This window comes from Lontra canadensis, unplaced genomic scaffold (assembly GCF_010015895.1).
Source record: "Lontra canadensis isolate GAN:19392208 unplaced genomic scaffold, GSC_riverotter_1.0 scaffold37, whole genome shotgun sequence".
Lineage (NCBI taxonomy): Eukaryota > Metazoa > Chordata > Mammalia > Carnivora > Mustelidae > Lontra > Lontra canadensis.
The window spans coordinates 13811801-13833469 of NW_022631031.1; positions in this window are offsets into that span (position 1 = coordinate 13811801).

The following is a 21669-nucleotide window of genomic DNA, read 5'->3' on the forward strand; positions in this document are numbered from 1 at the left end:
ATTATTACTATTGCATATCAGAAACTTTAATAACTTGTGGTATAGGAAGGAATACTTGTCTTATAAACTATGTTTAGTTTAGGAAAACATGGACTCTAAAGTCTAAAAAAAATTATCCTCTTAAGTAGACATTTCTGAAAATATGACAAAAGAATACAATGTTCTCCAAATTGTACTTAATATTTGATTTATAATAGAAGTCCAGACATAAGCTTATCACTGAGTCTACCTTAAAATATTTGAAAATTCTGGGTGAGCTCATACAAAATATAAATTTTCCCAGAATTATTTCTGAATTAATGATATTTGACACTTGGAAAAACACCTTTCTTCATAACACCTTTCTTCATAGGCTTAATCAGTGAAGAAACAAGTGAGTAGTCAGATGGTAACACTATAGCCATGAATGCCTCTTTATTCAACATCTTTAATGCTTTTTTGCCATTTGCAAAATAAATCTTAGTTTATTTCATGATATAACTATTTCTTTAAACTTAACTTTGTTTTCTGCTTTAGAGAACAAACAACTCCTAGGTATGAAATGAAAACATATTTATTAACTAAAAGATCGGAAACTGTCAAACTGAAGGGAGAAAGGAGAACATGCTTATGGAACTCTTCAGTTGTTGGGAGTTTCAGTGATACGCTTCTGTCCAAGAGAGTCAACTAGTGGTTTTTATTTGGCCTTTTGGTATTACAATGTCAAGGCAGATACTGACTGGCTGGCATTATCAGTGGAGCATATGACTCTTAATCTCAGGGTTGTAAGTTCAAACCCCATGTTGCCTATAGAGATTACTTAAAAATAAAAAAAAATCTAAAAGAAAACAAATAACAAACAAACAAAAAACCCCAAAACAAGTAAGGAATTCTAGAAGAGTTCATGCCTAATCTCAAGAATGAAGATATGCAAGCCCTCTTGATGACTGGTGCCAACTGAATCCCAAAAGTCTACTATTTCTCTAAGTAAACTGAGAACAAAACTATACCAGAAGAAAACGTTTCATTAAAATCACTATAAAATAATTACTTCATATCCTGTTAAAGTTTTCCTATATGCTCTTATAAAATAATCCATTATAAAAATATGTAGTCTTTTTCTATATTAGTAAGTTTCCATTCACTTACAAAACTATTTAAATCTCCTTTCTGTCCTTGATTTAAGACATAAGAAATTTAAAGTTTTGCTACATGATAGTCTGGATTAAGGTGATGATTGTATGGATTACCATGTTGTAAAATCTTCCTGTGTTACATTAAAATCCCTCAGACATTTTCCCTCCATTCTTTCCATTCCATTTCTTGCTTTACACACTTTCCCTGGATATTCTCTGCCATCTCCAAGTCTCCACTTTTGTGTTAGCTATAGCCCTAGTCTGACCCTTTCCTCCAAACTCAGTATCTGTATTTCTACTTCTTAAAGAATATTTCCAGGCTAGATGAACTTAACAAGTCCAACATTAATTCATGGCATTTCTTTTGGGAAAGAATTTCTGCTTAAATAGTTTATCAAGATAACTTTACATTTAGCTACAATAAATGTAGATTTTATTTCTATAACTTTCTTACATTCACATGCTGATAATACACAAACAGGAATGTCAAAAGAAGTTACATATAACAATTTAGTATCAGGACAGTGCCACCTTGAGCCACCTCGGTGGCCCAGTCAGTTGAGCATCTCACTCTTGATTTCAACTCATGTCATGATCTAAGGTCCTCAGATCCAGCCCCATGTGGGGGCTCTGTGCTCAGTGGGGAGCCTGCTTGAGATTTTCTTTTTCTCTCCCTTGTTCTCTGTCCCTACCCTATCTCTCTCTTAAATAAATAAATAAATCTTTAAAAAAAAGACTGTGCCTTCTCATCATTTCATTAATTGGGGAGGGGCTATGCATGAAGATATATGAACTCTGCATGTTGGAACAGGAATCTTGATCCAAACAAGTGCTTGAGATTATAATGTTTGAGTCCATATGTGACATATCAATAAATCACACTTCAAGAGACGAAAGTCAAAGAATTTTTTAAAAAGCTTAATTTAGAAGTTTTTCTATTTAATTTTCACAGACATTTTCTATAGTTGTAAAGTAGCTTGAAATCATCAACTGTTACAAATGCAATGATTGGATATTCTGTTAGCTTTCTTCCACATTCATGAAACCTCCCAGGAGAGGAAATAATTTTCTTTATTTTCATTTTTAGGAGGCTCTCTTCATTTTATCTTAAGACCTTCTTTCTCACTATTCTTGATCCAAATTAATGGAATCACAAGTCCACTTTCACATGAAAAAATTACTTTTATTCACCACTGACTCCTCTCTTAATATTCATGCAATTGCAATTCAAATTCTGTTTATTTGGCCTCAGAAATGATTCTCAGTGTGGGCTTCTCCTCTTTTTATTATGCCAGTTCTTTATGGCACAAACTCATTATCATTTTCATAGACCAGGGTTTCTCAATCTCAGCACTACTGACATGTTGAGCTGTATGATTCTCTATCAAATTGGGAGGAGCTGCCTCGTATATTGTACAATGTTCAGCAGCATCACTGGCCTCTATCAACTAGATGCCAGAAGCCCTCTACTTCCACTACGATCATCCAGTAGTGAAAATAAAGAACGTATCTAGATATGCCAAAAATATATCTTGTAGGCCAAAATGACCTGTAATTGAGAGCCACTGTACAGAAGTAATCACTAATCTGGCCCTGCATAACAAAGTTTATAAGCAAGACCCCAAAGAACCAAATTATTTCCAAGTTATTTTAATATATTCAAGAACAAAGCATAAGAATACTTATAAAAATATAAACACAGCACTCAAAGTAAAAATGACAGTGGAATCTAATAAAAAATTACCAGAAAAAAATACCAAAAAAATTACCAAAAATAAAAAATTTGAATCAAAAAAATTGAATTATACCTTGAAATGATACAGGTCATAGAATTAATAGTAAAGACAAGAAATTAGTTATTATAATTGTATTACATATGTTCAAAAAGCTATGGGAGATATGGGATATAGAAGTAGAAATATGTGAGATCAAAAAGATTCAAACTTCTAGAGATAAAAATTAAAATGTTTGCAATAAAAAGACATTAAACGGGATAAGGCATTAAACAGGATGGATAAATAAGACATTATAGAAGAAAAAACAATGTTAAACATGCAGCAACAGAAACAAATCAAAATAAAATATAGAAAGAAAAAATTTCAGAAAAAACTAATGGACAGAGATTTGGGCAACTCAATATAGTCAAATATATGTGCAATTAGAGTTCCTGAGGGAAAGGAATGAATACAGAAAAGAACAAAATAGTTAAAGAAACAAAGGCCAAAGATTTTCTAAATTTGATGAAAGTTATAAATCTACAGAATCAAGATGCTCAAGGAAACCCTAGCATGGGAAACAGAAGAGAACTACACTATGATATCAATTAATCAAACTAATTTAAAAAAAAAGTAAGGAATAAAAATATTAAAAGCAGCTCTAAGCAAAAGACATATAACATAAGGAGCAACAAAGATTAAGTTGGCAACAGATTTTTTTCATTGTGAGCATAGCAAGTGAACTTCAGAGAAACACCATTTTTACAGTATTTTTAACCTGGAATTCTCTAACAGTCACATTATCTTGAAAAACAAAAGAAAAATAAGTTTTTCTAGATACCACCAGTAGACCTACAATCCAGCATATTTTAAAGAAAACCCTTCAGAAAGAAGGAAAATTATATCAGATAGAAATAAGGAACATCAGAATGGCAACCATCTCTATAACTGAGATAATTTTTCTTATTATACTTAAATCTTAATAAATGATTGTTAACTATTCAAGAAAAAATAATAAAAATGATTTTTAGTATATATAACTTATACAGAAGTAAAATACATGACAAAAAACAGTACACAAGTCAAGGGGGCAGAAATGAAACTATACTTTCATAAGTTTCTTATAATCTATGTGAAGTGATATAACATCACATGAAGATTGTGTAAAAATGAAGCAAGTATATTACAAATTCTAAGGCAAATACTAACTTAACAATAAAAAGCAATATCTAATAAGCTGGCAAAGGAGATAAAATAGAACCATGAAAATATCAAATTATATAAAAAATAGAAATTAAAAGAAAGTAAACAAAGGACACACAGAAAACCAGTACCCAGATGAGAGATTTAATTTCAACCATATCGTTAATAACAGTAAATATAAATGATCAAAATACTCCCATTAAAAGTCAGACTGCCAACTTTACATTTTAAAAGAAAGACCAAGTTATATATTGCATATAAAACTCCTTTAAATATAAAAACACAAATATGTTATAAATAAAAGCATGGAAAAACACATATTCTACTAACTAAAATAAAGCTGGAGTGACTAGTATCAGAAAATGAAGATTTAGAAAAAATATTACTAGGAATAAACTAGGTCAATTCATAACAAGAGGTCAATTCTCCAAGAGGACATAATAATATTCTGTTTATATACTAAACAGTTTCAAAATTTCTGAATCAAAAGCTGATTGAACTGCAAGGAGAAAGAGAAAAATCCACAATTACAGGTACATATGACCCCCTTTTCATAAAAATTGATAGGACACATAGAAAATCGGTAAGTTTAGGTAGCTTAAAGTGCACATAAAACATTTAATGATACCACCCATATTGTGAGCTATAAAACAAATCTCAATAAATATAAAAGGATCCATGTTATACAAAATATACTATCTGACCACAATGCAAATAAATGAGATAATAGTAACAGAAATATACAAGGAAAACTGCCCAATTTTGCAAACCAAATAATAATGTATGCTTTCAGTCCACTGTAAAGGGGGAAGAAATAAAAGCATTCAAGCTAGAAAGGAAGAACTAAATTTGTCTTTTTTTCTTAAGATTTTATTTATTTGTCAGAGAGAGAGAGAGAGCACAAGCAGGAGAAGTAGCAGCCAGAGGTAGAGGCAGGTTCTCTATTGAGCAAGGAGCCCAAAGCGGAACTCAGTCCCAGGACCCTGGGATCATGACCTGAGCCGAAGGCAGATGCTTAACTGACTGAGCCTCCCAGGCATCCCCTAAATTTGTCATTATTTGCAGACAACATGATTGCCTATGTACAAAAGCATAAAGAATTTCTAAAAAACCTTCTAGATATAATAACTAAGTTAATCAGGGTGGGAGGATATATGGTCAATAGACAAAAATAATTTGTACTTCAGCAGAATAGCCAAGAACAATTAGAAATGGATATTGTAAAAATTTCAAAATTTCAAATGTATGAAATATTTGGAAAGAAATATGACCAAACATGACAAGACCTATGTACTAAAATTGACAAAACTTGTTGGGAGAATTTCTAAAAACATAAATAAATGGAAAATTATACTATGCTCACAGATCAGAAAATTCAACACTTTTAGGTAACAATTTATCCTATTGATCGATTCATATCAATCTATAGAACAATGCAATTCCCATTCAAAACATCAGATTTTTTTACTATATTTTATTTATTTTTAACTCTTCCCTTTTATTATGTTAGTCACCATATAGGATGTCATTAGTTTTTGATGTAGTGTTCCAAGATTCAGTTTTTGTATAACACCCAGGGTTCCATGCAATACATGCCCTCCTTAATACGCATCACCAGGCTAACACAACCCCCCACCTCCCTCCCCTCTAAAATCCTCAGTTTGTTTCTCAGAGTCCATAGTCTCTCATGGTTCATCTCCCCCTCTGGTTCCCGCCCCCTCCTTCATTTTTCCCTTCCTTCTCCTAATGTCCTCCAGGCTATTCTTTACATTCCACAAGTAAGTGAAACCATATGATATATGACTTTCTCTGCTTGACTTACTTCACTTAGCATAATCTTCTCCAGTCCCATCCATGTTGATGCAAAAGGTGGGTATTCATCCTTTCTGATGGCTGAGTAATATTCTATTGCATATATGGACCACATCTTTCTCCATTTGTCTTTTGAAGGTCATCTCTGCTCTTTCCACAGTTTGGCTATTGTGGATGTTGCTGCTATGAACATTGGGGTACATATGTCCCTTCTTTTCACTTCATCTGCATCTTTGGGGTAAATACCCAGTAGTGCAATTGGAGGGTCATAGGGTAGCTCTATTTTTAATATTTTAAGGAACCTCCACACTGTTTTCCAAAGTGGCTGCACTAACTTGCATTCCCATCAACAGTTTAAGAAGTTCCCCTTTTCCACATCCACTCCAACATTTGTTGTTTCTTGCCTTGTCAATTTTTGCCATTCTAACTGGTATAAGGTGGTGTCTCGTTGTAGTTTTGATTTGAATTTCCCTGATGGCTAATGATTGTGAACATTTTTTTATGTATCTGTTAGCCATTTGTGTGTCTTCATTGGAGAAGTGTCTGTTCATGTCTTGCCCATTTCTTAATAGTTTTTTGGGTGTTGAGTTTGAGAAGTTCTTTATAGATCTTGGATATCAGCCCATTGTCTGTAGTGTCATTTGCAACTATCTTCTCCCATTCTGTGTGTTGCCTCTTTGTCTTGTTGACTGTTTCCTTTGCTGTGCAGAAGGTTTTAATCTTGGTAAAGTCCCATAAATTCATTTTCGATTTTGTTTCCTTTGCCTTTGGAGACTTGTCTTGAAAGAAGTTGCTGTGGTCAATGTCAAAGAAGTTACTGCCTATGTTCTCCTATAGGATTTTGATAATTCCTGTCTCACATTGAGGTCTTTCATCCATTTAGAGTTTATCTTTGTGTACGGTGTAAGCGAATGCTCAAGTTTCATTCTTCTGCACATTTTTCTGCATATAGCTATCCAATTTTCCCAGCACCATTTATTGAAGAGAATGTCTTTTTTCCATTGGATATTTTTTCCTGCTTTGTCGAAGATTATTTGACCATAGAGTTCAGGGTCCATATCTAGATTCTCTATTCTATTCCATTGGTCTATGTGTCTGTTTTTGTGCCAGTACCATGCGTCTTGGTAATCACAGCTTTGTAATATAACTTGAAATCAGGCAATATGATGCACCCAGCTTTGTTTTTCTTTCTCAACGTTTCCCTGGCAATTCAGGGTCTTTTCTGGTTCCATACAAATTTTAGGATTGTTTGTTCCAGCACTTTGAAAAATGCCAATGGTATTTTGATCAGGATGGCATTGAAAGTATAGATTGCTTTGGCAGCACAGACATTTTAACAATGTTTATTCTTGTGATCCATGAGCATGGAATGTTTTTCCATCTTTTTGTATCTTCTCCAATTTCTTTCATGAGTGTTCTGTAGTTCCTAGAGTATAGATCTTTTACCTCTTTGGTTAGGTTTATTCCATGGTGTTTTATGGTTTTTGGTGCTATTGTAAATGGAACCAATTCTTTAATTTCTCTTTCTACAGTTTCATTGTTAGTGTATAAGAAAGCAACTGATTTCTGTTCATTTATGTTGTATCCTGTCATATTACTGAACTGCTGTATGAGTTCTAGTAATTTAGGGGTGGAGTCTTTTGGTATTTCCACATAAAGTATCATGTCATCTCTGAAGAGAGAGAGATTGACTTCTTTGCCAATTTGAATATCTTTTATTTCTTTTTGTTGTGTGATTTTTGAGGCTAGGATGTCTAGTACTATGTTGAATAACAGTGCTAGAGTGGGCATCCTTGTCATGTTCCTGATCTTAAGGGAGAGGCTCTCATCTTTTCCCCATTGAGAATGATATTCGCTGTGGGTTTTTCATAGATGGACTTTATAAAATTGAGAAATGTTCCCTTTATCCCTATACTCTTAAGAGTTTTAACCAGGAACAGATGCTGTATTTTGTCAAATGCTTTTTCTGCATCAATTTAGAGGACCATGTGGTTCTTCTCTCTTATTAGTTTGTTCTATTACATTGATTGATTTGTGAATGTTGAGCCACCCTTGCATCCCAGGGATAAATCCCACCTGGTTGTGATATATAATCCTTTTTTAAAAGTTTTTTATTTTTATGTATTTATTTGAGAGAAAGAGAACACAGTGAGAGAGGGAACACAAGCAGGGGGAGTGGGAGAAGGAGAAGCAGGCTTCCCGCGGAGCAGGGAGCCTGATGCGGGGCTCGATCCCAGGACCCTGGGACCATGACCTGAGCCGAAGGCAAACAGTTAATGACTTAACCACCCAGGCACCCCTGGATAATCCTTCAATATACTGTTGGATCCTATTAGCTAGGATGTTGTTGAGAGTCTTGGCATCCATATTCATCAGGGATATTGGTCTGAAATTCTCCTTTTTGATGGGGTCTTTGCCTGGTTTGGAGATCAAGAAAATGTTGGTCTCATAGAAAGCATCTGGAAGTTTTCCTTCTGTTTCTATTTTTTGAAACAGCTTCAGGAAAATAATTATTATTTCTTCTTTGAATGTTTGGTAGAATTTCGCAGGGAATACATCAGGTTCTGAACTATTGTTTTTTGGAAGGATTTTGATCATTGCTTCAAACTCATTACTAGTTATTGGTCTATTCAGGTTGTCAATTTCTTCCTGTTTCAGTCTGGAAGTTTATAGGTTTCCAGGAATGCATCCATTTCTACTAGGTTTCTTAACTTATTGGCATATAGCTGTTGATAATAATTTCTTTTTTTTTTAATTTTTTAAATTTATTTTCATCGTAACAGTATTCATTGTTTTTGCACCACACCCAGTGCTCCATGCAATCCATGCCCTCTCCAATACCCACCACCTGGTTCCCCCAACGTCCCACCCCCCGCCCCTTCAAACCCCTCAGATTGTTTTTCAGAGTCCATAGTCTCTCATGGTTCACCTCCCCTTCCAATTTCCCTCAACTCCCTTCTCCTCTCTAACTCCCCTTATCCTCCATGCTATTTGTTATGCTCCACAAATAAGTGAAACCATATGATAATTGACTTTCTCTGCTTGACTTATTTCTCTCAGCATCATCTCTTCCAGTCCCGTCCATGTTGCTACAAAAGTTGGGTATTCATCCTTTCTGATGGAGGCATAATACTCCATAGTGTATATGGACCACATCTTCCTTATCCATTCATCCGTTGAAGGGCATCTTGGTTCTTTCCACAGTTTGGCGACCGTGGCCATTGCTGCTATGAACATTGGGGTACAGATGGCCCTTCTTTTCACTACATCTGTATCTTTGGGGTAAATACCCAGTACTGCAATTGCAGGGTCATAGGGAAGCTCTATTTTTAATTTCTTGAGGAATCTCCACACTGTTTTCCAAAGTGGTTGCACCAACTTGCATTCCCACCAACAGTGTAAGAGGGTTCCCCTTTCTCCACATCCCCTCCAACACATGTTGTTTCCTGTCTTGCTAATTTTGGCCATTCTAACTGGTGTAAGGTGGTATCTCAATGTGGTTTTAATTTGAATCTCCCTGATGGCTAGTGATGATGAACATTTTTTCATGTGTCTGACAGCCATTTGTATGTCTTCATTGGAGAAGTGTCTGTTCATATCTCCTGCCCATTTTTTCATCTGATTGTCTGTTTTGTGTGTGTTGAGTTTGAGGAGTTCTTTATAGATCCTGGATATCAACCTTTTGTCTGTACTGTCATTTGCAAATATCTTCTCCCATTCCGTGGGTTGCCTCTTTGTTTTGTTGACTGTTTCCTTTGCTGTGCAGAAGCTTTTGATTTTGATGAAGTCCCAAAAGTTCATTTTCGCTTTTGTTTCCTTTGCCTTTGGAGACATATCTTGAAAGAAGTTGCTGTGGCTGATATCGAAGAGGTTACTGCCTATATTCTCCTCTAGGATTCTGATTGATTCCTGTCTCATGTTGAGGTCTTTTGTCCATTTAAAGTTTATCTTTGTGTACGGTGTAAGAGAATGGTCAAGTTTCATTCTTCTGAATATAGCTGTCCAGTTTTCCCAGCACCATTTATTGAAGAGACTTTTTTCCACTATATTTTTTCCTGTTTTGTCGAAGATTATTTGACCATAGAGTAGAGGGTCCATATCTGGGCTCTCTACTCTGTTCCACTGGTCTATGTGTCTGTTTTTATGCCAGTACCATGCTGTCTTGGTGATCACATCTTTGTAGTAAAGCTTAAAATCAGGTAAAGTGATGCCCCCAGTTTTATTTTTGTTTTTCAACATTTCCTTAGCGATTTGGTGTCTCTTCTGATTCCATACAAATTTTAGGATTATTTGCTCCAGCTCTTTGAAAAATACTGGTGGAATTTTGATCGGAATGGCATTAAAAGTATAGATTGCTGTAGGCAGTATAGACATTTTAACAATGTTTATTCTTCCAATCCAAGAGCATGGAATGGTCTTCCATCTTTTTGTGTCTTCTTCAATTTCTTTCATGCGTGTTCTGTAGTTCCTTGAGTACAGATCCTTTACCTCTTTGGTTAGGTTTTTTCCCAGGTATCTTATGGTTCTTGGTGCTATAGTAAATGGAATCGATTCTCTAATTTCCCTTTCTGTATTTTCATTGTTAGTGTATAAGAAAGCCACTGATTTCTGTACATTGACTTTGTATCCTGCCACGTTGCTGAATTGCTGTATGAGTTCTAGTAGTTTGGGGGTGGAGTCTTTTGGGTTTTCCATATAAATAATCATGTCATCTGTGAAGAGAGAGAGTTTGACTTCTTCATTGCCAATTTGGATACCTTTTATTTCTCTTTGTTGTCTGATTGCTGTTGCTAGGACTTCTAATACCATGTTAAACAAGAGTGGTGAGAGTGGGCATCCTTGTCGTGTTCCTGATCTCAACAGGAAGGCTGCAAGCTTTTTCCCATTGAGGATGATATTTGCTGTGGGTCTTTCATAGATAGATTTTATGAAGTTCAGGAATGTCCCCTCTATCCCTATACTTTGAAGCATTTTAATCAGGAATGGATGCTGGATTTTGTCAAATGCTTTTTCTGTATCAATTGAGAGGACCATGTGGTTCTTCTCTCTTCTTTTATTAATTTGTTCTATCACATTGATTGATTTGTGGATGTTGAACCATCCTTGTAGCCCAGGAATGAAACTCACCTGGTCATGGTGGATAATCTTTTTAATGTGCTGTTGGATCCTGTTTGCTAGGATCTTGTTGAGAATCTTAGCATCCATATTCATCAGTGATATTGGTCTGAAATTCTCCTTTTTGGTAGGGTCTTTGCCTGGTTTGGGGACCAAGGTAATGCTGGTTTCATAGAAAGAGTCTGGAAATTTTCCTTCTGCTTCAATTTTTTGAAACAGCTTCAGGAGAATAGGTGTTATTTCTTCTTTGAAAGTTTGGTAGAATTCCCCAGGGAATCCATCAGGTCCTGGGCTCTTGTTTTTTGGGAGGTTTTTGATCACTGCTTCAATCTCGTTACTAGATATCGGTCTATTCAGGTTGTCAGTTTCTTCCTGGTTCAATTTTGGGAGTTTATAGTTTTCAAGGAATGCATCCATTTCATCTAGGTTGCTTAGCTTATTGGCATATAACTGTTGATAATAACTTCTGATGATTGTTTCCACTTCCTTGGTGTTAGTTGTGATCTCTCCCTTTTCATTCATAATTTTATTAATTTGGGCTTTCTCTCTTTTCTTTTGGATTAGTGTGACCAATGGTTTATCGATCTTATTGATTCAAAAAACCAACTCCTACTTTCATTGATACGTTCTACTGTATCTCTGGTTTCTACCTCATTGATCTCAGCTCTAATCTTAATTATTTCCCTTCTTATGTGTGGAGTTGGTTTGATTTGTTGTTGATTCTCCAGTTCTTTAAGGTGAAGAGACAGCTGGTGTATTCTGGATTTTTCAATTTTTTTGAGGGAGGCTTGGATGGCTATGTATTTCCCCCTTAGGACCGCCTTTGCTGTGTCCCATAAGTTTTGGACCGAAGTGTCTTCATTCTCATTGGTTTCCATGAATTGTTTCAGTTCTTCTTTGATCTTCTGGTTGATCCAAGCATTCTTAAGCAAAGTGGTCTTTAGCTTCCAGGTGTTTGAGTTCCTTCCGAGCTTTTCCTTGTGATTGAGCTCCAGTTTCAAAGCATTGTGATTGAGAATGTGCAGAGAATGATCTCAGTCTTTTGGTATCGGTTGAGTCCTGATTTGTGACCCAGTATGTGGTCTATTCTTGAGAAGGTTCCATGTGCACTTGAGAAGAATAAGTATTCTGTTGCTTTAGGGTGGAATGTTCTGTATATATCTATGAGGTCCATCTGGTCCAATGTGTCATTCAATGGTCTTGTTTCTTTATTGATTTTCTCCTTCGATGATATGTCTATTTCTGAGAGAGGCATGTTAAGATCTCCTACTATTAATGTATTGATATCAATATGACTCTTCATCTTGATTAACAGTTTTCTTATGTAATTGGCTGCTCCCATATTGGGGACATAGAAATTTACAATTGTTAGATCATCTTGGTGGATAATCCCTTTAAGAATGATGTAGTGTCCTTCTGTATCTCTGACTACAGTCTTTAGTTTAAAATCTAATTTGTCTGATATGAGAATCGCTACCCCGGCCTTCTTTTGAGGCCCGTTGGCATGAAAGATGGTTCTCCATCCCTTCACTTTCAGTCTGGGTGTATCTTTAGGTTCAAAATGGGTCTCTTGTAGACAACATATGGATGGGTTCTGTTGTTTTATCCAATCTGCAACCCTGTGCCGTTTTATGGGCACATTTAGGCCATTCACATTGAGAGTGATTATTGATAGATAACGTTTTTATTGACATCATGTTACCTTTGAAGTCTTTCTTTCTGTAGATTGTCTCTATATTTCTGTTCAATGCTATTCTTAGGATTTTTCCTCTTTTATAGAACCCCCCCTTAATATTTCCTGCAGTGTCGGCTTGGTGGTTGCATAGTCTTTTAAGCCTTGCCGGTCTTGGAAACTCTTTATCTCTCCATCCATTTTCAATGTCAGTCTTCCTGGATAAAGTATTCTTGGCTGCATGTTCTTCTCATTTAGTGCCCTGAATATATCTTGCCAGCCCTTTCTGGCTTGCCAGGTCTCTGTGGACAGGTCTGACGTTATTCTGATGGGCTTTCCTCTGTAAGTAAGGAGCCTCTTTGTCCTAGCGGCTTTCAAGAGATTATATCTACAATTATGATTCCTCAATTTGACTATCAGTTGCCTTGATGTTTTTCTGGAATCTATAATCGTGGGTGGAGACCGTTCGGCCTCTAGTACATGAACGCTGGTTCCATTCGCGAGATTGAGAAAATTTTCATGAAGAACTTGTTCCACTATATCTTCTAGACTTCTTTCTTTCTCCTCCCCTTCAGGGATTCCAATAATTCTGACGTTGGAACGTTTCATGGCATCATTTATTTCCCTGATTCTGTTTTCGTGGCTTCTAAGCTGTTTGTTCCAGGCTTCCTCCTGATCCTTTCTATCTGTTTGTCCTCCAAATCACTAATTCTATCTTCTGTCTCAGTTACCCTAGCTTTGAGAGAATTTAGATTAGATTGGAACTCATTGAGAGCATTGTGAACCTCATCCCTGGTGGCTTTCAGCTCTGCCCTAACATTGTGAACATCATCTCTGGTCCCTTTCAGCTCGGCCCTAATCAATTCCATTTGGTCATCCATGGCTTTCTCCAACCTAGTTATTGCCTGGATAATTATTAGCCTGAATTCTCTTTCCGACATATTGTCTATGTTGATAGCCGTTAGCTCTGTTGCAGAAGGCCCATCCTCTGTAGTTTTCTTCTGTTGGACATTCCTCCTCCTAGTCATTTTGGTGAGAGATGGCTGAACGGATGTAGCTGGATGTATCAACTGTGGTGCAGTCAAGGTGCACCCTGGAATGCTTCTGAGCAATCAGGGTTCCCCACCCAAACGAGAGAAAAAAAGAAAAGAAAAAAAGAGAGAGAGAGAGAGACAGGAAAGAAAGGGAAGATAAAAGAGAAGGTTCAGCCCAAATGGGCCCCAAGGTAAGATTTATGAAGTATACAAACAAAACAGACAAACAAAAAGACTGATAAAAGTATATGACAAGAGAAAAAAAATTATATATATATGCAAATAAAGAAGAACCTCATCAAAAAGAACCCCAAGTGTAAGATTTATATACTATCAGGACAAACACAAAAACACAGAAACACTGGTGGAAGAAAAAGATGGGATAGTGGTTATAAATTCTCAGTGTGGGCGAGGGAGGTTGTTTTGATTTTTCCTGGATGTATCTTAATATCTTTGTTAAAGGACTTAACTTTCCTAAGATAAAGGGGCATTAAAAATTGGTTTACCTATAGGGGTAGCATTGATTGGGGAAAGGGGATTATCTTGAAGTTTAACTCTATATGAATATTAGAAAATAAAAACAAAAAAGGAATAAACTAGACTAAACTAAACTAAAATTAAAAAAAAAAGAAATTTAAAAAATAGAAATGCAAAAGAAAAACAGGTGTATGTATCAAAAAGTTCAGGTTAGAAGTTTATTATGGAATTTGATGTACTGGACATCTCACTGTGATGGTAAATAGGTTAAAAAATTATCTATATAAAAAAAATGAGCCAGAATAGTGGGAACAAGTTAAAAATAAAAGTTGGCCTATGAAGTAGTGGTGGTTGTTCTCTTGTCGTCTTTTTTTTTTTTTTTTTCCCTTTCCTGGTTGGTTTTCTGGGGGAGGGGCCTGCAACGTGGGTTTTCAGTCAATGGTGTTCTCTGAGTTAAGTCCTCCCGGCCCCCTCAAGGGGGTGGGCTCTGAGGAAACTGGTTTTTTCAGGCTTTTGTTCTCTGGAGGTTTTTATGTTTGTTCACTTTTTTTTTTTTTCCTCTCTCACCTTGACCGCTTTTGATGGTTTTTGTAGGTTTAGAGGAAAGCAAACTGCACCCTGACCCCCCTCTCAGAGAGAAGCCTGTCTGTCTGCAGGGCCCAAATAAATTTCCCCTTGGCCGCTGGCAGAGCAGGTTCCGAGTCGCGGTCCCTGGGAACGCAGGATTTTTTGCTTGTACCCAAAACCACGGCAGTGGTGGCTGTCTGGGCAGCTCCAGACCGCCAAAGAGGTTCCAAGCAGCGATTGCACACTGAGATTTTACTGCTTGCCCGGCTGGGAGTGCATGGTCTTTCTGGGTCTGAGAGCACCGGGCTGGCGCCTGTGCGCACCTCTCTCAGGGGAGGGCGCGGGGTGCGACTCAGACTCTGGTAGCACGGCAGGGCACTCGCGTGGGGTGTGCTTTTTGCTGGCTGGAGAGGCTCCCAGCCCCTCACGGGAGCCAGACCCCACGCGCTCTCAGGCGCGCTGGTGACTCAGGGATCAAGACCTGGTTTCTCTGCTACACTCTCTCTGGCTCTGCGCCAGGGGTGGCTGTCCTGGGTCTGGGGACTTAAGCCCCTGTCCCTAACCGCCTCGATTCCCACAGTTTCACCCCCGTGATCCTTTGCTCTTTTTGAGTACTTTCTACCAGACTCCAAGTTAATGCTGGTCCCCAGATTCAGGGCACTTTCGTATTGGGATATTACTTTCCAATGGGTCGCCTCTGGTGGCTCCCTCCCCCTTTTGTTTATCTTCCGATATCAGTCCAACGTTCCCACTCCGCTTTACCTGCCCACTGGTGTCTTTTGCTCCTGTAGAGATCCAGAAGTGTATAATTCTGATCTCAGGCTCATTTTGTGGGTGATCGGAGTTCTTTGGAAGGTAATCAGCTCACTTTAGGGTACAGGTTGAAAGGGTGCCTCCTCCTACTTCCCTGCCATCTTATCTCCCCTCAATAATAATTTCTGATGATTGTTTCTTTTCCTTGGTGTTAGTCATGATTTCTCCCCTTTTATTCATAATTAGTTTGGGTCCTTGCTCTTTTCTTTTGGATAAGTCTGGCCAGTAGTTTATTGACCTTATTAATTCTTTCAAAGAAAACAGCTTCTAGTTTCATTAATGTATTATACTGTATTTCTGGTTTCTAATTCATTGATCTCTGCTCTAATCTTAATTATTTCCCTTCTCATGTATGGGTCACGCTTAATTTGTTGTTGATTCTCCAGTTCTTTTATAGGGACAGTTTGTGCATTTGGGACTTTTCAATTTTTTTTGAGTGAGGCTTGGAGGGCTGTGTATTTCCCCCTTAGGACCACCTTTGCCATATCCCATAGGTTTTGGACCAATATGTTTTCATTTTCTTTGGCTTCCATAAATTGTTTAAGTTCTTCTTTGATTTCCTGGTTGACCCAAACATTCTTGAGCAGGATGGTCTTTAGTTTCCAAGTGTCTAAATTTCTTCCGAACTTTTTCTTGTGATTGAGTTCCAGTTTCAAAGCATTTTGGTCTGAGAATATGCAGGGAATAATCTCAATCAAAGATAGCAAAGGTTTCTACATAGTCTTTTCAAATTTTGCTGGAACAATCAGGTATCTGTATCAAAAAATAAAACAAAAAACAACTTTGATCCATTCCTTGAACCGTTAGAAACATTAATTCAAAACATACCAGTGATTTAAGTGTAAAACATATAAATTTAATGATTTCTTCAAAGTGCAAAAATAAAAAATAACCCCGATTATTTTAGTGTACATTTTTGTTTGATTCAAGTTTTTATTTAAATTCCAATTGGTTACCACGTAGTGTAGTTTTAGTTTCAGGAGTGGAATTTAGTGATTCATCACTTGATTTTAACACCCAGTGCTCATGACAATGAGTGCCCTCCTTAATACCCATCACCCATTTAACTCATCCCTTCACCTACCTCCCCTCCAACAACCATTAGTTTGTTCTCTATAGTTAAGAGTTTGTTTTATGGTTTGCCTCTTTTTCCTCCCCTATATTCATCTGTTCTGTTTCTTAAATTCCACATATGAGTGAAATTATATGGTATTTGTATTCCTCTGCTTGACTTATTTCACTTAGCATAATACACTTTAGCTCCACCCATGTTGTTGCAAATGGCAAGTTTTCATTCTTTTTTATGGCTGAGTAATATTCCTGTGTGTGTGTGTGTGTGTGTGTGTGTGTGTGTGTGTGTGTGTTTATGTGTGTGTGTGTGTATACACACCACATATTCTTTATTCATTCATCAGTCTGGAAATTTGAGGTCTTTCCATAACTTGGCTATTGTTGATAATGTTGCTATAAACATCAGAGTGCATGTGTCCCCTTGAATCAGTATTTTTGTATCCTTTGGGTAAGTATCTAGTAGTATAATTGCAGGGCCATATGGTAGTTCAAATTTTAATTTTTTGAGGAACCTCCACAGCTTTCCAGAGTGGCTGTACCAGTTTGCATTCCCACCAACAGTGTAAGAGTGTTTCCCTCTCTCTGCATCTTCACCAATATTTGTTGTTTCCTGTATTGTTTATTTTAGCCATTCTAACAGGTGAGATCAAGGAGATGATATCTCATTGTAGTTTGGATTTGTATTTCCCTGATGATGAATGATGTTGAGCATCTTTTCATGTGCCTGTTAGCCATTTGTATGCCATCCTTGGAAGAATGCTTATGCATGTCTTCTGCCCATTTCTTGACTGGATTATTTGTTTTTTAGGTGTTGAGTTTGATAAGTTCTTTATATATATTTGACACTAACAATTTATCAAATGTCATTTGCAAATATCTTCTCCCATTCCATAGGGTCCCTTACCTTTTAGTTTTATTGTTTCCTTCACTGTGCAGAAGATTTTATCTTAATGAAGTCCTAATAGTTCACTTTTGCTTTTGTTTCTCTTGTTTCAGGAGACATATCTAGTAAGAAGCTGCTACAACCAATGTCATAGAGGCTGCCACTTTTGTTCTCCTCTGGGATACCGACGGTTTCTTGTCTCACATTTAGGTCTTTCATCGCCTTTGAATTTATTTTTGCATATGGTATAAGAAAGTGGTCCAATTTCATTCTTTTGCATGTGGCTGTCTAGTTTTCCAGGCACCATTGTTTGAAGATACACTTTCCCATTGGATATTCTTTCCTGCTTTGTCAAAGGTTAGTTGACCATATAGTAATGGGTCCTTTCTGGGTTTTCTATTCTGTTTTTGTACTAGGACCATACTACTTTCTTGATCATTACAGCTTTGTAATATAACTTGAAGTCTAGAATTGTGATGCCTCCAGCTTTTTCTTTTTCAAGATTGCTTTTGTTATTCAAGGTATTTTGTGGTTACATACACATTTTAGGATTGTTCTAATGCTGTGAAAAATGCTGTTGGCATTTTGAAAGGGATTGCATTAAATGTGTAGATTGTTTTGGGTAGTATAGACATTTAATAATATTTGTTCTTCTATTCCATGAGCATGGGATGTTTTTTCTATTTCTTTGTATCATTTTCAATTTCTTTCATAAATGTTCTATAGTTTTCAGAGTACAGATCTTTTATGTCTTTGGTTAAGCTTATTCCTAGATATCTTACAGTTTTGGTACAATTTTAAATGGGATCGATTTTTTGATATCTCTTTCTACTGCTTATTGATGTATAGAAATGCAACAGATTTCTCTATGTTGATGTTGTATCCTGCAATTTACTGAATTTGTCTATCAGTTCTAGCAATTTTTTGGTGGAGACTTTTGGGTTTCTCTATGTAGAGTATCATGTAATCTGCAAATAGTGAAAGTTTGACTTCTTGCTGATTTAGATGGCTTTTATTTCTTTGTGTTGTCTGATTGCTGAGGCAGGACTTCCAGTGCTATTTTAAATAACAATGGTGGGAGTGGGCATCCCTGTCCTGTTCTTGACAGTAGAGGGAAAGCTCTCAGGTTTTCCCCATTGAGGATGGTATTAGCTGTGGGTCTTTCATATACGGTCTTTAGTGAGGTATGTTCCCTCTGACCCTACTTTGTTGAGGGTTTTTATCAAGAGTTGATGCTATACTTTGTCAAATACTTTTTTCTGCATCTATTCAGAATCCTTTCTTTTATTAATTTGGTGTATCACATGGATTGATTTGTGAATACTGAACCACAATGGCACCTCAGGAATAATTCCTGCTTGATCATGGCAAATGATTCTTTTAATGTACTGCTGTATTTGATTTACTAGTAATTCTGTTGATAATTTTTGCACCCATGTTCATCAGGGATACTGGTCTATAATTATCTTTTTTAGTGGTGTCTTTGTCTGGTTTTGAAATCAAGGTAATGTTGGCCTCATAGAATTAATTTGCAGTTTCCCTTTTTTTTTTTTTTTTTTTTTTGACTAGTTTGAGAAGAATAGGTTAACTCTTCTTTAAATATTTGGCAGAATTCCCCTGGGAAACCATCTGGCCCTGGACTTTTGTTTGTTGGGAGAGTTTTGCTTACTGATTCAATTTCTTTGCTAGTTATCAGTCTGTTCAAGTTTTCTATTTCTTCCCATTTCAATTTTGGTGGTTTATCTGTTTCTAGGAATTTATCCATTTCTTCTACATTGTCCAATTTGTTGGCATATAATTTTTCATAATAGTCTCATATTTTTTTTTTTGAATTGTTGGTTGTGATCCCTCCTCTCTCATTTATGATTTTATTTATTTGGGTCCTTCCCCTTTCCTTTTTGATAAGTCTGGCTTGGAGGTTATTAATTCTTTCAAAATACAAGCTTCTGATTTCACTGATCCATTCTACTATTTTTGTTTGTTTCTATATCATCTACTTCTGCTCTAATCTTTATTATTTATCTTCTTTGGCTGGCTTTAGTCTTGTTTTTCCTTTTCTAGCTCCTTTAGGGTTAAGGTTAGAACATATATTTGAGATTTTTCTTGCTTCCTGAGGCAGATATATATTGCTATATACTTCCCTCTTAAGACTGCTTTTGCTGTATCCTAAATGTTTTGGGTTGTTGCTTTATTATTCTTTTCCATGTACTTTTAAAATTTCTTCTTTAATCTCCTGCTTGACCATTCGTCCTTTAGTGGGATGTTTTTTAACCTCCATGTATCTGTGGTCTTTCCAAGTTTTCCTTGTGGTTGATTTCAAGATTCATAGTGTTGTGACCAAAAAATATGTATGGTATGATCTCAATATTTTTGTACCATTGAGGCCTGATTTGTTACCTACTATGTGATCTATTCTGGACAGTGTCCCATGTACACTTGAAAAGAATTGTGTATTCTGCTGCTTTAGGGTGAAATGTTTTGAATATATGTTAAGTTCATCTGATCCAGTGTGCCATTTAAAGCCACTGTTTTCTTGTAGATTTTCTGCTTTGATGATCCGTCCACTGGTGTAAGTGGGGTGTTAAAGTTCCCTACTATTATTGTATTCTTATCAATAAGTTCCTTTATGTTTGTTATTAATTATTTTATATATTTTGGTGCTCACAAGTTGGAGCAGAAATATTTACAATTGTTAGAAATTCTTGTTGGATAGACCCCTTTATCATGATATAGTGCCCTTCTTCATCTCTTGTTACAGTCTCTGGTTAAAAATTCAGTTTGTCTGATATAAGTATGGCTACTCTAGCTTTCTTTTGATGTCCATTAGCATGATAAATGGTTCTCCATCCTCTCACTTTCAATCTGCAGGTTTTAGACCCAGATGACATGTCTAAAAACCAGACTGATTATATCAATCAGTCTCTTTACAGACTTCTGGTACTTAACTGCCTTTTAGGAACAAGACCTATATTTTTTGCCTGTGTGCTTGTTTACTTATATATCTTTTTCACCTTCTTTTTCCATGACTTCTCATATATAGACTCTGAATTACAGCAAGTCACAGCTCCTTGCTGAATATAGGCATCCTTTTGTGTCTTTGCAGTTTAGAGCATTTGGGCATAGTGTTTTTTTCCCACAGCATACTGTCCTGTCACTATATTCATTCTCATTAGGAAGAAATCTCTGCCTGAAATCCTGCATTACTTAGAGTACATCTTCTCTGTGAAAACCTTACTCCTTACTACAAAGCAGTATTATATTCAGGTTCTCAGAGTGCAACTACCAACTCACCATATAGCTGAGAAAAAAAAAGAAAGGTTTAATTGTTGTTGATATGAGGGTCTATCTGAAGTGGGAGTGTATGTGCTCTCTGGCAGTGAGCAGAGGTTTATGTGTTACCTGCACATAAGGGGGATGCTAAGATTATTCACTGTTCTCTGTAATCATGAAAAGATGTCCTCAGAGAATAAGCAAGTCCAGGAAAAATACATTGGGTGGTCTTGGACTTTTCAAATACATAGCAGTTTAGGCCCTAGGTTTGTAATTCTTTGTTATATAAGAGTTGTAGAAATTTGTTAAATGTTATTAGCTTTATATGATGGGTTTCCATAGCACATATTTTTAGTTTTACAGTTTTTTCATACATTCTTATCTTCCCAATTCAGTTATAAATTTATCAAAAACAAAGCCAGTGTCCAATTTATCTGTTTTATCCTCAGCGTAGCACTGACCATCTATGACTGTATTGTGTACACTTCGCAAAGACACTCATGCAAGATGGTCACTGGTGGCTGAAACCCAATGTATGTGCCCTACTGAAGAGCTATAACCACTGGAAGAGAAAGGAGACCTTCTCTGACCTGTAAAAAGGTACCAATGAGCTAGCTGTGATGCTGCTAAATGTGTAGTGCAGCTCATAATAGTTACTCAATTAAAGCTTGTTTAAATACATATTCCTTTCTCAGACAAATGAAAGATTCAGGGCTATGTCCAGACCAGCCATCTCAGAGCATCATGCCTTAAAGTAGCAGGTAGAAACATTAAAACAGATAAAAGAATGAGGATTGAATGTAAGGTCAGGCATGGAGAGAGTGGTTCAGAAGGGTAAACTGGTTGAAAAGTCAGAAAACATTACAGAGACACTGATGTTCAGAGGGGTGACACTGATGATGGTAATAATAGGCCAAATTAA